Below are 16,615 nucleotides of genomic sequence, written 5' to 3'. Positions count from 1 at the left end.
TGTTGTGTAAGGAAGAATCTCTGAAATGGATTATAGAGCACTTTCAGTTTATAGAGCATTTCTTCAAAGAACTGTATTCAGGTTGCAGAGGTGCCCTGGACAAACTCCAGTGTGGCTTTAATAAACACTTACAGGACAATCCTTTGCAGAGTTACTCCGATTTAACTCAATTAACTTGAATGTACTTAGACAGGAGCCGCTTTGCAAAGGATTGTGTGGTTAGTCTGGTTTGTTTTGGGCCTGGAGACCCTGGTCTTCATCTCTTCTCTCACATCATATTATTTCAAGGAAACAGCTCCAGGCTTTGGCCTGTGTCTAAGAGTGGGCTAGTGACTGATCACTCGACAGCTAGGGGCATTGTCCCCTTTTGCTCCAGCCAAATAGTTCCCTGGTCCAAAAGATGTCTGGCATCTTCAGCTCTGCCCCCAGTGTAGCTCTAATGAGACCAGTGTGGCGCTTATGAAACCAGAGCCCTTGCGGGATCTGGTACAGTTCCACATAGCCTGTAAGACTGTGCTGTTTCGTAGAATCACAGAAGAGAACCCAAGGGCCTTCAAGTCCAACCCCCTGCAATGCAGGAACACTCAATCAAAGCACTCCCGACATATGTTCATCCAGCCTCTGTTTAAAAACCTCCAAAGAAGGAGACTCCACAACTCTCGGAGGCAGCGAATTCCACTGTCGAACAGCCCTGATGGTCAGGAAGTTCTTTCTAATGTTTAGGTGGAATCTCTTTTCCTTCACCTTGAATCTATTACTCCGTGTCCTAGTCCCTGAGGCAGCAGAAAACAAGCTTGGCCCCTCTTCGACATGACATCCCTTAAATAGTTAAACATAGCTACCGTGTTTCCCCGAATATAAGACAGTGTCTTATATTAATTTTTGCTCCCAAAAATGTGCTATGTCTTATTTTCAGGGGATGGCTTATTTTTCTGTGTTCTGTTCGTCAGGCATGCTTCCCAACAAAAACTTTGCTATGTCTTACTTTCGGGGGATGCCTTATATTTTGCACTTCAGCAAAACCTCTACTATGTCTTATTTTTCGGGGATGTCTTATATTCGGGGAAACAGGGTATCATGTTCCCCCTTAATGTATGCTTTTCCAGACTCACCATCCCCAGTTCCCTAAGCCTCTCTTTGTAGGGCATGAACTCCAGACCTTTTACCATTTTTGTTATCCTCCTCTGGACCTGTTCCAGCTTGTCAATATCCTTCTTGAAGGATATTGACCAGGCATACAGGTGAGGTAGCAATGGCTGACCATCATTCAGGTCTTTCACTCTTCTGGCACCCTATGTCCCCTCCTTGCAATGACTGAAATTCTGTCCCCTTCGTTTTAGATTAGGTTTTAACGTATTGTATACTGGGAGTGCATTATATTGTATTCCTTTTAAAACTATTGGAAACCACCCTAAGTTCATAAGGGCAACACATAACTCTAATAAAATAAATAATAACAAACTGAAATAACGAAGGTTGGAGGCCAGAATTCTCAGTTGGGGCAGTCCAGCAGATATTTTGGCTAAGCATATTCCGGGATCACTAGCTGGTGAGCAGCCACTGATGACGTTGAGATTTCAAGCCCATCAGCACAGCAAGGAAAGAGGTAACCAGCCAAAAAAAAAAGCGGTTCTTCTACTTGGGGCTGCCCTGCTTAGTATCCGCTGCTGCAGCTTCAAGTAGAGCAATTAAAAGAACATCGGAGAAGAACAAAGGGACACACTTGAGGCTGACGCACAGCGATCGGCTATTCAACACCAAACGTTTCCTTTCGTCCAATAGAAAATAACCCAGGAATTCCATTTGCAGCTTTTAAGCTGAATAAATGTAACCTCCCAGGTGGCAGAGTTCCATCTGCCCAAAGGACAATACCTCCGTTCATATTTTTCACACCCGTGGGGGAATGTTCCAGCCGTGTTCCAAGAGAAGCGCCCCTTCATCTCCCACATCACCTAAGAACTGAGCTGAGAATTCCTCTGGAAGTCAGCGCTACATCTCTTTCTTGATCAAGTCCTTGGAATCGTAGAGCTGGACGTAACCACAAGGACCATCCAGAGTCTAGGGGTCTGCAACCTGCTGCTCTCCGGATGTTCATGGACTACAATTCTCATCAGCCCAGCCACTTGACCATGCTGGCAGGGGCTGGTGAGAATTGTAGTCCATGAACATCTGGAGAGCTGCAGGTTGCAGACCCCTAGACTCTGGATGGTCCTTGTGGTTACGTCCAGCTCTATGATTCCAAGGACTTGATCAAGTTGAAAGAGAGGTAGACCAACCCTCTGCCATACAGAAAGACACAATCAAAGCACTCCCCACAGATGGCCATCCAGTCAAAGAAGGAGACTCCACCACCCTTTAAGGCATAGGTGTCAAACTCGTGACCCTCCAGATGTTATGGACTACAGTTCCCATCATCCCCTGCCAGCATCAAGCTGGCAGGGGATGATGGGAACTGCAGTCCATACCATCTGGAGGGGCGCGAGTTTGGCACCTGTGTTTTAAGGCACCACCCTTGATCTTCTTTGACCCTTAATCTTTTTTCAGGGGTACTGGTGGTGATGGTTGAACCAATGATAATTCCACCTGAAGTTTCTCTGATTGCATGGAATGATTCCCACATTAAAAGACTGGTTGTTTTTGCCGAGCCTCTTGGCCAGTGGAGGGCTTCCTTCTGCCTACAAGGAAGAAGAAAAATTGCCTCTAGTCTCTCTGTAGAGAACATGATAACCCTATTAGGATAGCCTCTGGCTGACCTTATTTTTTACCCAGTTAGGTGAAAACATGTGTCTTCAGATAACATGGTAAGAAAAGCTGGAGGAGGGGGGGAAAAATAGCGAATTCAGAACCAATCCCTTACGACACTGCTTTTAAGACTTATAAAACAGAGTCCTTTGCATTAATGTTACCTCCAGGGCTTCACATTAATAAAAAGAGACACAATGATGAAGACTTCACATTCCTGAAGAGCTGCCTTGAAATTTATTAGGAGACAAAGATTAAATATTTGAATTTCAAGAGTTTTGCATTTGCACTTTATAGCCAGGTGGTTTGGATTGGAATTCTTGCGGTGGCAGCGATCCAAGGCTGAAAAGATACAGCTTGGTTATGTGGGACTCCGACGGCAAAATGATGGAGTATTCGAATACATTCCCAATATGATTTCATCCTTCCGAGCTTTAGTACCTGGCCAATGTCTCTTGCGCTAACACAACCTAACACCATTCTTCTTATTCACGGAGTTTGGCCTGTTTTTGTGTGATTTCTGACGGGAGGCATTGAAATTATGCCACTGCCTGGGCTCTGGCTGGGTTGGGGCATCTGTTCAGATTTTGGGGACCAGAAGGGCGTTTTGACATTGGGGAAGATTCTCAGCCAAGTATAAAGGCCTGTATTGTCGAAGGCTTTCACGGCCGGAATCACTGGGGTGCTGTGTGGTTTCCGGGCTGTATGGCCGTGTTCTAGCAGCATTCTCTCCTGACGTTTTGCCTGCATCTGTGGCTGGCATCTTCAGAGGATCTGAAGGCCTGAAGGACATAAAGGCCTGCTTTTGTGCTAATTTTGAATAGTGCTGTAAGAGTGTATTGAGGCTGTGATTTTAGCGGGTTTTGTAATGGCTGATTGCAGTGTCAAATGAATTGCTGGGTTTGTCGTTTATTTAGTTATTTATATATTGAATTTTTACCCTGCCCGTCCCCGAAGGGCTCTGGGCGGCAATACAGAAGCATAAAACCCCAATTAAAACAGCAGTTAAATCCCAAATAGTATAAAAACACCAATACAAATACAGAAATGGCTTTAAAAACACAAGAGGGTGACTTGTTCCTTGTAACCATTGCTTTGAGCAGCTTAGAAACTGGTTATGATTGAAAAAGAGCCTATTTGTTGAAAATAAACGCATGCAGTTCATTTGGTGAATGCTGAATTGGAATTAGTGACTTTGTCATACATTGGGTGGAATCCAGTAAGCTTTCTTACTCAGTCTTGGCCAACGGCTTGCCCATAGTCCCTACTTCACAGGGCTGTTGTCTATAAGAACATAAGAACATAAGAAAGAGCCTGCTGGGTCAGATCAGAGTCCATCTAGTCCAGCACTCTGCTACTCTCAGTGGCCCACCAGATGCCTTTGGGAGCTCACATGCAGGATGTGAAAGCAAGGGCCTTCTGTGGCTGCTGCTCCCAAGCACCTGGTCTGCTAAGGCATTTGCAATCTGAGATCAAGGAGGATCAAGACTGGTAGCCATAGAGAGACTTCTCCTCCATAAATCTGTCCAAGCCCCTTTTAAAGCTATCCAGGTTAGTGGCCATCACCACCTCCTGTGGCAGGAGGTGGGTCTATATGAGCCCCATAACCCCCAGCTTATCCTTTTTGGTGCTCAAAAGAGACAGCATCATCCATTTTTCATCAGTGGAAAAATATGGCTGGATCCAACCCACTATTCTGAAAGAGTCCGGGGTGTAGGCTAGCTCTCCGCTGGTTAATATTTAGTTGGAGACCATCAAGGAAGTCCAGGGTTGTTCTGCAGAGGAGGGCAATGGCAAACCACCTCTGTTCCTCTCTTGCTTTGAAAACTTCATGGCTTAAGTCAGCTGCACTTTGATGGCACTTTCCACCACCTCCACCACCATCGAAGAAATCCAATCTGACTGGCCTGTCAAAATATTATTTATTTATTTTACTAGGTTTTTATACCACCCCTCCCAATGCAGAGATAATATGGACCAAAGTACCACTAGATAAAAACAGTTGTTCCAGGTTCTGAATAATGCCATTTCAGTGAGTCCACTTTCAGTGCGCTTTCACAATTGTTTGCAAGTGGATTTTGCTATTTTGCGCAGTCAAATCCAGGTGCAAACTGCACTGAAAGTGGATTGAAAGTGCATTATTCTGCATGTGCGGAAGGGCCCTAAGTCTCTCAGCCTTTCCTCGCAGGGTTTGGTCTCCAGGCCCTGATCATCCTCATTGCTCTGAACGGCACCCGTTCCGTCCACATCCTTTTTGAAGGGAGGCCTCCAGAACTGCGCACAGTGCTTCAAGGGCAGCCTGACCAGTGCGACGTACAGTGGGACTATGACATCTTGCTTTCTCCAAATTGTCACTTTTTAGGAAGTGGTGTCTGTGGCACCGTCTCTATAAATCCTCAATTGCAATTGATGGGAAGTCAATTAAATGCCATCTGTTTGTGGTGTGCGGTCTACTGGAACTTGGCACGGATGAAAAATTTATTTCTGGTGCTCATAAATGAGATAAACAACCAACCCCATGGAAACGGGGATCTTGTATCTTCTGGAACTGATTTTCAGACCTCAACCACAGGAAGTAATTCAGGGTTCCTCCTCCTCCTCCTCCTCCTCTTAAACGACCTACTCATTTTAGTATATGACACCCCCCCCCCGCCAATATTTCTGAAAGACATTTAAAATGTTCTTGGATCGCTAAATAAAACAAATGAATTGTAGTGCTTTAAAACCAGACCATTACTGCCGATAAGGCAGCTCTCCAATTCGGTTTTATGATGCAAAAGGGAATATTCAAAAGTGTTTTTGCTGCAGAAGGGAACGGGGTAACATGCGAAAGTATGGAAAACAGGGTTTCTGAAGTAGGCTCAGCTGTTGCAAGAATGCTAGAAACAGGCGGAGCTGAAGTTAAGCTGTTAAGTTAAGCGATCCTCAGTGGTCAACAAAGAACCCTTTCTGTAAGGGGACATCTTGCTGCCAGTGGTTAGGCACTTGGCTTGCCCTGTCTCTACCCCGCCCTTTGCCAAAATGCTCATTTGCGCTTCAGAGCTATCCCATGAGGTCAGTTCCAATTGCCTTTCCCAGGGTCACTCAGTCAACATTGTACCTGAGAAAGGCTTCCGCTTCTCACATCAAATCCCGGGTCCTAATCGCTGATTCACACTGGATTTACCTGTAGGGGTGCGTCAGCGGACCCAGTAGAGCCTCAGAAAGTGCACAGGAATGCCTGCGCCATCTGTGCCCTCCTGGGCTTCCACGTACGCACATCACGAGATCCCCCTGACTCAAAGGTCACCAGATGCCTGAGTCATGGGTCACAATACCCCCAGATGTGGAATTGACCCAGACGGAGACGTTTCCTCCTGCACGTACACTGCCCCCGCAGGCCATGAATTGCACAACTTTCTCCCGCTCTCCCGCCTTCCCCAAACCCTAATAAAAGGTGCCAGGGACCACAGTACGGCAGATTAGCCAGATCCACGGATCGCACTAGCCCGTCGCTGGCTTCTCTCCACCGGATGATATCGCTGCGTCTCGTCTCTTCATTGCGTCACCGTACCGACTTCATTTACCTTTCCAAAAGCAAATATGAACTGGTATGGAAGAACATTATCTTGTGTTCAGTTCTGGGCGCCACAATTCAAGAAGGATATTGACAAGCTGGAACGGGTCCGGAGGAGGGCAACCAAAATGGTCAAAGGTCTGGAGTCCGTGCCCCACGAGGAGAGACTTAGGGAGCTGGGGATGTTTAGTTTGGTGAAGAGAAGGATAAGAGGTGACATGACAGCCATGTTTAGATATGTGAAGGGATGTCATGTTGGTGAGGGGGCAAGCTTGTTTTCTGCTGCTCCAGAGACCAGGACCAGGAGGAATCAGTTCAAGGTGAAGGAAAAGAGATTCCACCTCAACATCAGGTGGAACTTCCTCTGACAGTAAGGGTTCTTTGAAGACACTACCTCAGAGTGTGGTGGAGCCTCCTTTGGAGGTTTTTGAAGAGAGCCTGGATGGCCATCTGACAGGAGTGCTTTGACTGTGTTCCTGCATTGTGGTCTCTTCCAACTCTATCATTCTATGAACACCTGAAGCTTCCTTATCCCGAACCAGCCTCTCGGTCCATCAAAGTCAGTATTATCTGCTCACATGGGGAGTGGCTCTCTAGAGTTTCAGGCAGACGTCTCTCAAATTACCCATTATCTGAGGAGGAACCCTTTTCCATTGGAGGTGCTGGGGATTGAACCCGGGATCTTCTGCATACCAAGCAGATACTCTACCACTGAGTCACAGTCCCTTTCCATACTGTGTGTGTAACCCCCATGCTCAGCATGGGTTGACCCAGAAAGGGGTGGAGACTCAAAGCAGCAAGAGGCTGCAGCAGACCTCATGTAGTTTGGAGGAGACAAGGCTACCAGAGTCGGACCTTGGTTTCTATAAGCCCTTAACACCTTGTTAAGGTAACTGCAATGTTGTTGGGAACTACTGGGAAGGTAGTTGTTTGTTTTTTGCTATGTATGTAATTGATGGGAGTTCGTTTGGGGACCTTCATCATCTTGGATCCCATTCACCAAGCCTCTGAAGTCTTCATAAGCCAATCACCAGCAGGAAGAATTGGACTTGGCATTTATCAGTAGATTGTCAGGATAAGGATTTGAATTGCAACCTGGAAGGACTGTAAATTGTTAAAAGTTAAATGTTAATGTTAAAAGTGTTATTTGTTAAGGAAGTAAACCATTTTGTTTTAAAATTTAGTTCTTTGCAACTCCTTCCAAGTTCTGCCCCACAGAACCCACAGATAGAGGTTACATGTGCACATGAGAAGACATGATATTTCAAGCCATCTGTTGGCACAGCCCGTACTGCTTCTCTGAGCCCTCTTTCGCGAGAAGGGACGGGGGGGGGGGGGGAATTGAAGGGTAGTAGATTTTATCCCAGCCTGGTTGGCAAGTCTCCAGGCATTGGTAGCAAATGCAGCAGATCTCCGCCTTCTAGCATGGTGCTACGTAGCTGTTGTGAGTTGCCACATTTTCCCTTGTCCAGCAGATGCCCTGAGAGACTATAAAGGCTAGTGTTGTTCAGTAGCGCCATGGGCGAGATGGCATCCAGGTGATCTGGTAGTTTCCCGGCTGCATCTGGCCCCGTTTCCCCCTGTTCCACATGTCAAGTAGACTACCTTCTGGCCAGGCAAAGGGCCTTGCTAGCACAAAACTGTAAGGCTATCCCAGAAGTCTTTGCTTTGTTGAGTGTCCTTTCATTTTGCATTGATCACCGGACAGCTTCTTCAGTCTGGAAGGCTGCACTCTCCCCAGCAAATCTAACATGGAGTTAGGATGCTGTCATCATCTCAATGTTGGGGGAGCTCTCTGATCCCTGACTAGCTTGGCTTGGGAGAGCCTCCCCCCTTATTAAAGAAGCTGACCATTGTTGTGTTCATAATAGTCACAAATTAAGCCTAATGAATTTAAGGTAATGAGAATTAGGGAAACACAAGTGTTCTTTCTATCAGAGCTAGCTAATCTTTAACATTTTTTGAAGTGTATTGAAAAATTTCTATCTTGCTCTTTTCTCTAGTAAACTCCAAACATACAATCCCTCCTCCATTCGAACATCAGAGCAACTCCCCTGCGAGTAAGGTTAGATTGAGAGAGGTCACCCAGCCCCCTGGGTGGAGGGGTCACCCAGCAGGCTGCTTTAGCAGAGCCTGGATTCAAACCTGGATCTCTTAGATCCTAATCCAGCACTCTACTCACTACCACACCCTGTGGCCCCTTCCACACATGCAGAATAATGCATTTTCAGTCCACTTTGCTATTTGGAGTTTGCTATTCCGCACAGAAAATCCAGCTTCAAAGTGCATTGAAAGTGGATTGAAAGAGCATTATTCTGCATGTGCGGAAGGGGCTTATAATTTACTTGCTCTTTGGCTTTCTAAAATAGGAAATACCACTTCTGTTCCAAGTTTTTGAACCTGAAGAATAGCTATCTATGCACAGATAATGAAGGCAGTTATTGAAAAGGGGTGATGAGATGTAGATAAGAATAGCCGCTAATAGTCGATGACATGGTGTTGGCTGGACCCGGCAGGTTCTTGTAAGGTGGAATGAAGATGGGAGCTTGCTCCATTATTTACTCCCCCCCACACACACACCTGTTTTGTGTCAGAAATTATGTACTTTGCCAGGGAGTATCTTGCTGCCAACAGGATGCAGAGAAATCCTGGTTCTAATTTTGCAAAACATGTTTCAGGTACATCTAACTGTTTTCCACCGGGTGAGAAATGTCCCTGATTCGGAGAATGCGAAGACCATCCTGCTGAGTCAAAGGTTTTCGTGATCTGTGTAAATGGCTTCTTTTGCAGCCACCAGCCAAGATGGCTGAAAAATTAGATCAATTTGTGGAGGTTAGCCACCGGTCAGAGCAGCCGAGGCTGCCAGGTCTGCCTGTTCCCAATGTGTGGCGTCTCCCCTGGCCGCCCGTCCCCCTCAGGCGAGTGTGCCGTCCCACCTTCCCTGACCTGGGGGTTGTCCTCCCCAGCCGATGTTCTAAACAGTCTCACCCACAGGACGCCTCAGGTTCAGGCGCGCCCTGACACCCTTCCCGAACCCTGTCTTCTCCCCTCGCTCTGTTGCTTCACTGAGCGGGGGTCTGTCTGCCTCCTAGACTCTCCACCACACCCCCTTCCCTGTTATACACTCACAGGGATAGGGCTCTACATGGGTTCCCCAGCTTGTTTCACTGCACAGCTGGTCTGCAGGACCCTTCCTCTCCATTCTCTCTTTGCACAAGCACTCTCCTTTCCCTGCCTCTTTCCAGCTCTCCCTTCAACCTTCTTTTCCCAGCCAACGCCCCAGAGCTTCCTTTCCCACCCCCTCATATCCTTTTCCCCCTCTCAATTCCCTGCCACAACCCATCTGTTGTCCTCCTTGATCCCCTTCATTCTCCTCAGCTGGGGCTGGGCGAGCCTGGCCAGGCTCAGGGCCCTGCCCTCTCACTCCCTTGGCATTTTGTGTCTGTGGTGGAGGATCGGAGGGTTGACGGACCGGAGGATCGACGGGCCGGTGGATCGGCGACCCGTCCGGATCCTGAGGCAGTGAGTTGCCGGATCGGGGAGGCAGTGTCTCGCCGAGGTGGAGAGGCGGCGGATCGACGGGGCGGCTCAGCGAGCCACTCGTCCTGGCCAGCTGGCGCAGCGCCGCCTCCTCTCGGGAAGCGGGCACCGTTGCAGCCGCCTCCAGCTCCGCGGCAAGTCCGGGCGCCGGGCTGGGGCTCGCGCACAGACACAGTGGAAATCGGTTTTGGGTAGCCATTTCAAAAGTCAACTCAGTCTTCCATCCTTCCAAAGTTGGTAAGTGTAGATCAGGGGTCTGCAACCTGCGGCTCTCCAGATGCTCATGGACTACAAATCCCATCCGCCCCTGCCACCATGGCCAATTGGTCCATGAACATCTGGAGAGCCGCAGGTTGCAGACCCCTGGTGTAGATGACTGTGGAAGGCAAAGGCAAACCACCCTATAAACACAGCTCACCTGGTAAATGTTTGACATGAAACATCCCATGGGTCAGTCATGATTTACTTTTAACCTGAAAGAAGCCAGGTTAAAAAAATGACAATTTTTGTCCCACTAACAATGTAGTGATCTGTCAAAAGCTTTCACAGCCAAAATCGCTAGTATGGTGTGGGTTTTCCGGGTTGTAGGGCCGTGTTCCAGTAGCATTTTCTCCTGACGTTTCGCCTGGCATCTTCCAGCCACAGATGCAGGTGAAATGTCAGGAAGAAATGCTGCTGGAACACGGCCATACAGCCCGGAAAACCCACAACGCACTAATGTAGTGATTGCTGGATTTGGGTTTTTTTGGAGTAGCCAAAAAAAGCCCTCAGGTGGCCCAGTGAGGAGAAGGGTATGCCCAGGTCACTTTTATATGCGACGATCATAACTTAGAATTGTGCACAGGAATAATCTGGCAAACAGTGAAGAATTTTTTAAAGCGGAAAAAGATCACCGTGTCTCATTTATTTATTTCAAACCCGTATTAGCCGCCTTTCTCCATTGCAGACCTCAAGGTGGCTTACAACACAAACGCAATAAAATCAGCAATTATAAAACCCGTGAAAAGTCACAGTTTAGAAACTCAAATTACAACGTATGTTTCATTCAAATGCAATCTTAAATAAACCTATCTTGATGCCTCCTTAAGGTTGACAATGAGAGGCCCACTTTGGAACTCCTTATGAGCAGCAGTGGCGTAGGAGGTTAAGAGCTCATGTATCTAATCTGGAGGAACCGGGTTTGATTCCCAGCTCTACCGCCTGAGCTGTGGAGGCTTATCTGGGGAATTCAGATTAGCCTGTACACTCCCACACACGCCAGCTGGGTGACCTTGGGCTAGTCACAGCTTCTTGGAGCTCTCTCAGCCCCACCTACCTCACAGGGTGTTTGTTGTGAGGGGGGAAGGGCAAGGAGATTGTAAGCCCCTTTGAGTCTCCCGCAGGAGAGAAAGGGGGGATATAAATCCAAACTCCTCCTCCTCCTCCTCCTCCTCCTCCTCCTCCTCCTCTTCTTCTTCTTCTTCTTCTTCTTCTTCTTCTTCTGGCTGAGAAAAGTGGAGTATAAATCCAGACTCTTCTTCTTCTAAATCTTCCATGGCCACATTGGTTTTCCAGGGCATTTTTAAAAAACCCAAAATAGGCTAACTTAGTCTGGCTGATTCCGCATGGGCCAAAAACAGCAGTGTGAAAACAGTGTGAAAATGGTGTAAAAATGGTTTATACTGTTTTCACACCATTTTCACACCACTGTTTTTGACCCATGTGGAATCAGCCAGAGAGTTCATCAGAGCTTGGGAGCTAAGGAGGTCAGGAGCAGCAGTGGCGTAGGAGGTTAAGAGCCCATGTATCTAATCTGGAGGAACCGGGTTTGATTCCCCGCTCTGCTGCCTGAGCTGTGGAGGCTTATCTGGGGAATTCAGATTAGCCTGTGCACTCCCACACACGCCAGCTGGGTGACCTTGGGCTAGTCACAGCTTCTCGGAGCTCTCTCAGCCCCACCTACCTCACAGGATGTTTGTTGTGAGGGGGGAAGGGCAAGGAGATTGTAAGCCCCTTTGAGTCTCCTGCAGGAGAGAAAGGGGGGATATAAATCCAAACTCTTCTTCTTTTCTTCTACCTGAACCAACATAAGACACTGGGGTTGCTATGTGGGGGAAGGCCATGGTGAACCACCATGGGGTATATACAGAGGAATATCTAGGGAAAATGTAGCCCAGTGCAAAATTTGAGTTTTTCGCCTGCCCCCCCTATGGGCGGCCGCCCTCCCCCACCACGACCAAACAAAAGTTTTTTTGCACCAGGTCTTGAAGTCAGTGTATGGACCTGGGGGAAAGGAGGAGGGGTGTGGGGGCAATTTCCCCATGTGACTAAGCCACAGCCTGGGGACATTTGACCCCGTATGTTCCCCTGGGCGGTACACCCCTTGTATATATCCAAACTGTGCTCTTGTCTTACGAGGAAGGCCCTGTAGATGGGGTTGCCATGAGTCAGTTGCAACTTGATGCCACATTCTTCTTCAGGCTGCCAAACCTTTACAGTGATGCCAGCTATATGGGCAATGACTTGGAATAACTTATAATGCAATAACGCAGAATTGAATAGTTCACAGGTTCCAGTTGCATCGGGGGGGTTCCATCGGCCAGCTTCCCTTTTAGACCGGTGAGCCGTCAGATCCTATGTCATTGCTTCTAATGGAAACGAGACACAGGAAATAAATGCGCTCCTTTCGCCAAGCGCCAGAAAAACTTGTGACTTTTGGCAGTTAAGGAAACAATTATTTAATTATTTTGAAAGTACTGCGCCCCCCCCCCCTTCCCACCAAGGATAAATGGTTCTGCACCATTAATTCACCCTGTAAGAACAGTTGATATTTTCTTTTATTCTTGGGCAAAAAATTTTTATATGAACAGGAGACTCTCCTGGGATCAGTTTGATCAATTAAGTTTATTTTGCGGCATTAGATGGTCCCACAGATGATGTCACCAAGCAGCTGTTCGGAACTTCCCCTTGAAGCCATTTATTGACAGCACAGGGGGGGAAATTAGGATGACGTTTCTGCCGTGTGTTCAGCAAAGTGCAAACCTCCACTGAAGGCAGGTTTAAGATCCTTTAAATGTCTCATTAGAGTTTGCTCACAGTTTTGGCTTTGGACAGCTTGAGATCTTTTGGCACTTGGGCCAACTTTGTCACTCTGCAATGAGGAGAGTTAAAGCTTACTCATAGGTCAGACTGCACAGATTTCTGTCCGTCCCACGGGGACCCATCAAAGGCAGTGGAAAGAGTGACGCCTCATATGCTTATGGCTCGTTGATCTTTCCACGTTATAGACTTCCTTCTTCTGAAACTTGGCTAGCGGCCGGGTTCGGTGCTCTGTCTTCACATGCAGGTACGGGGTGAAGGGGATGCGCCATATAGCTGAAGTGGGGTAAGGTTTGAACGAACACATTCATCTAACCCAGGGGTCTGCAACCTGCAGCTCTCCAGATGTTCATGGACTACAAATCCCATCAGCCCCTGCCAGTATGACCAATTGTAAGCCACTTGCTACATCAGCAGTTCTCTCAGAGGAGTTTTAATAGACGGATGCCATCTATTTTAAACTTCAATTGGTTTTGATAACTGAATGCTGCACTTTAAGTCTCAACTTAACTTTGTATTTTGTTTTATTGTTTGTTTGTTAGTGTTGTACACCGCCCTGAGCCCTCCGGGGGAGGGCGGTATAAAAATGCAATAAATAAATAAATAAATAAATAAATAAATAAATAAATAAATAAATAAATAAATAAATAAACTCTCTCAGCTGACAAAAATTGGCCATGCTGGTAGGGGCTAATGGGAATTGTAGTCCATGAACATCTGGAGAGCCGCAGGTTGCAGACCCCTGATCTAACCTAAACCCTCTTGCTAAGGTTCACTCCATTTTATTTCACTCTCAATAAGAAACCGCTAAACTACAGGATCCTGCATGTGTGTAGAACAGAACAGGATCCTGTGTGTGTGTACAGCAGAACTATGGTCCATTATGCACAACATAAAAAAAAGCCGCCTCGTTTTTTGGACAGCAGGGACAGAGGAGAAAGAGGGTTTTTGCCCCCACTCCCCCTTTCTTCCCACCTGACTTTAAAGCTCTGACACTTAACGTTTCATGGCGCTACAGGTATTCTCTGTGCCCGCAGCTATTTCATGAAGGTTACTCTGGATGTTTGCTCTGCAGGCTCTGCTGCTGGGCACCTTTTCAGACCAAAAAGCACATGGTTATACCCAGCTCATCCTGTTGCCCAAGAGCATGAATCTGCTGTATTCAGCCCAGCGGATGCTAATCTGGAGGACCAGGTTTGTTTCCCTACTCTTCCGCATTAAGGCTGCTGGGTACCTTGGGCCAGTCACAGTGTAAGCACATCAGCTAGATCTGCTACATCAGCAGTTCTCTCAGAACTCTCTCAGCTGACACAAAAGCAGGCAAGGGCAAACCACCAGCGTGGTGTAGTGGTTCAGAGCAGGTGGATTCTAGTTTGGAGAACCGGGTTTGATTCCTCACTCCTCCACCTGAGTGGCGGAGGCTTATCTGGTGAACCAGATGTGTTTCTGCATGCCTGCATTCCTGTTGGGTGACCTTAGGCTAGTCACAGTTCTTTGGACTCTCTCAGCCCCACCTACCTCACAAGGTGTCTGTTGTGGGGAGAGGACAGGAAAGGAGCTTGAAAGCCACCTTGAGCCTCCTTACAGGAGAGAAAAGGGGGATATGAATAAAAACTTCTACACCTCCTGCTCCTCCTGTTCCTTCTTCTTCTCTGAATATCTCCTGTCTTCCAAAACCAAATGGGTGCGACTTGATGTCACTTTACACGCACACTGCATGAGCATCTGCTCTAAGGTTTGCCTGAGTGCTCACTGTCTCTGTTAAGAGCCAGGGGACCACCACTCTGAGCAACTATTGTTTTCAGGGAAGTGGCATATAAATTTTTTTTTTCAATAAGTAAAGGCTCAGTAGCCGAGCAGCTGTTTTGCATTGCACAAAGTCCCAGGTTGCATGTGGGCTAAGATCTTAGATAGCACTTGTGGGAAAAGATTTGTGCTGATATTGGACTTGGTGTGAGAGTGGCTTTGAAGTTCTTTATCTTTGAGAGCTTATCTGGAAAGAACACCATTTTTGCCCAGGACAAGAAATTCCAGGATGTATTATGTTTGCCAGATTTAAACTGGGAAAAAAAATTGGATTGCCTGGTCATGTAGTAAAGGATGTGTTTGGTGCATTCCTCTTCCACGGTCTCAAGGATCACTGAAAACAAACCCTGGGCAAGAGCTTGCTAAGCATCCATGATTTTCACTCAGTGGCTATTTAGAATCATAGAGTTGGAAGAGACCTCGAGGACCATCAAGTCCAACCCCCTGCCATGCAGGAATATACACTCAAAGCACCCTTGACAGATGTGCCATCCAGCCTCTGTTTGGAAACCTCCAAAGAAAGAGACTTCACTATACTCCGGCAGCCTATTCCACTGTCGAACAGCCCTGACAGTCAGAAAGTTCTTCCTAACGTTTAGGTGGAATCTCTTTCCCTTCATCTTGAACCCATTACTCCTGGTCCTAGTCTCTGAGCAGCAGAAAGCAAGCTTGTTCCCTCTTCAGCATGACATCCCATCAAACATTTCAATATGGCTATGATGTCACCTCTTCACCTTCTCTTCACCAAACTAAACATCCCCAGCTCCCTAAGTCTTTCCTCTTGGGCATGGATTCCAGACCTTTTACCATTTTGGTCACCCTCCTCTGGACCCATTCCAGCTGGTCAATATCCTTCTTGAAATGCGGTGCCCAGAACTGGACACAGTATTCCAGGTGAGGTCTGAGCAATACAAAGTAGAGTGGTGCTATTGCATCCCTTGATCTAGACACTATGTTCCTATGGATGCAACCCAGAATCACATTGGCTTTCTTGGTTGCCCTACCACACTGCTGACTCATGTTCAGTTTGTAGTCTACGAAGACTCCCAGATCCCGTTCACGTGTACTTTTTCCTATGTATTTACTATATTTGTATCCTGCCTTTCTTCCCATGGGTGGAGCCAAAAGAAGCTTACATTGTGCACTTCCCCTCTATTTTATCCTCACAACCACCCTGTGGACTGAGAGCATATGACCATCCATTTGACATACCACCTGTGGCTCAACCGAAACACTGTGTTCCAATATGGCATCCAACCAGAGGCGTAGCAAGGGGGGAAAGCGCCCGGTGCACTGGTACGTCCTCTGTCCCCGCTCCACAACACCCCCGCCCTGCTCTGGAACACCCCAGCCAAGCCCCCAGAATGCCCTTGCCACACCCCTACAGGGGCGCACGCCCATTGCATTGCGCACCCCCTGTCCCCTTGGAGCTACGCCTCTGCATCCAACCTAGTGGGTAAGGCCATTGGTGGTTGGTTCCCACCTTGAAACAGTGCTGCCTGAGGAATGGGTGAGCTTCTGCCTCCCTGAAGTGCAGGCCCCATGGCAGGAGTCCAAGCAAATGTGGTTCTTTTGATTGATAGTGACTGTAAACGTGGCTCCCCACGAGTTGCGCAGTGAGCGCGCTAGTCTACATACATCTCACCGGGCATCACTTTATCACAGCCCCCAGTGGCTTCTGATGACATCTGTTTGACTAGTGCACAAAAGTTCTGCTTGGTTGGTCCCATTTTTAAAAGATCTGTCATTTGGGGAAGGTAGTATTCCTTCACACATGGGTCTCATTTCCTGGATTTATGTCTGGGGTTCTCTTATAAAACGGTGTTCAGAAAAATGATCAAGACAGAGCACATATGTGGGGTCCTGAGAATCACAGCTTTATTATTTTTGTCA

General features: G+C 47.4%; 1 protein-coding gene and 1 non-coding gene across 3 annotated transcripts in view; one reads left to right on the top strand and one right to left on the bottom strand.

Annotated features, from left to right (window-relative positions):
* CFAP299 (cilia and flagella associated protein 299) overlaps positions 1–16,615 on the top strand; it is a 334,792-nt gene that overhangs the window by 75,476 nt on the left and 242,701 nt on the right. The window lies entirely within an intron of this gene.
* TRNAT-GGU lies at positions 6,953–7,024 on the bottom strand. Its single transcript has one exon. It is a non-coding gene; the product is annotated as a tRNA-Thr (tRNA).

The sequence above is a fragment of the Sphaerodactylus townsendi genome, linkage group LG10 (assembly GCF_021028975.2).
Source record: "Sphaerodactylus townsendi isolate TG3544 linkage group LG10, MPM_Stown_v2.3, whole genome shotgun sequence".
Lineage (NCBI taxonomy): Eukaryota > Metazoa > Chordata > Lepidosauria > Squamata > Sphaerodactylidae > Sphaerodactylus > Sphaerodactylus townsendi.
The sequence above is the reverse complement of the archived record's forward strand: the minus strand, read 5'-3'. Positions and strand labels throughout refer to the sequence as shown.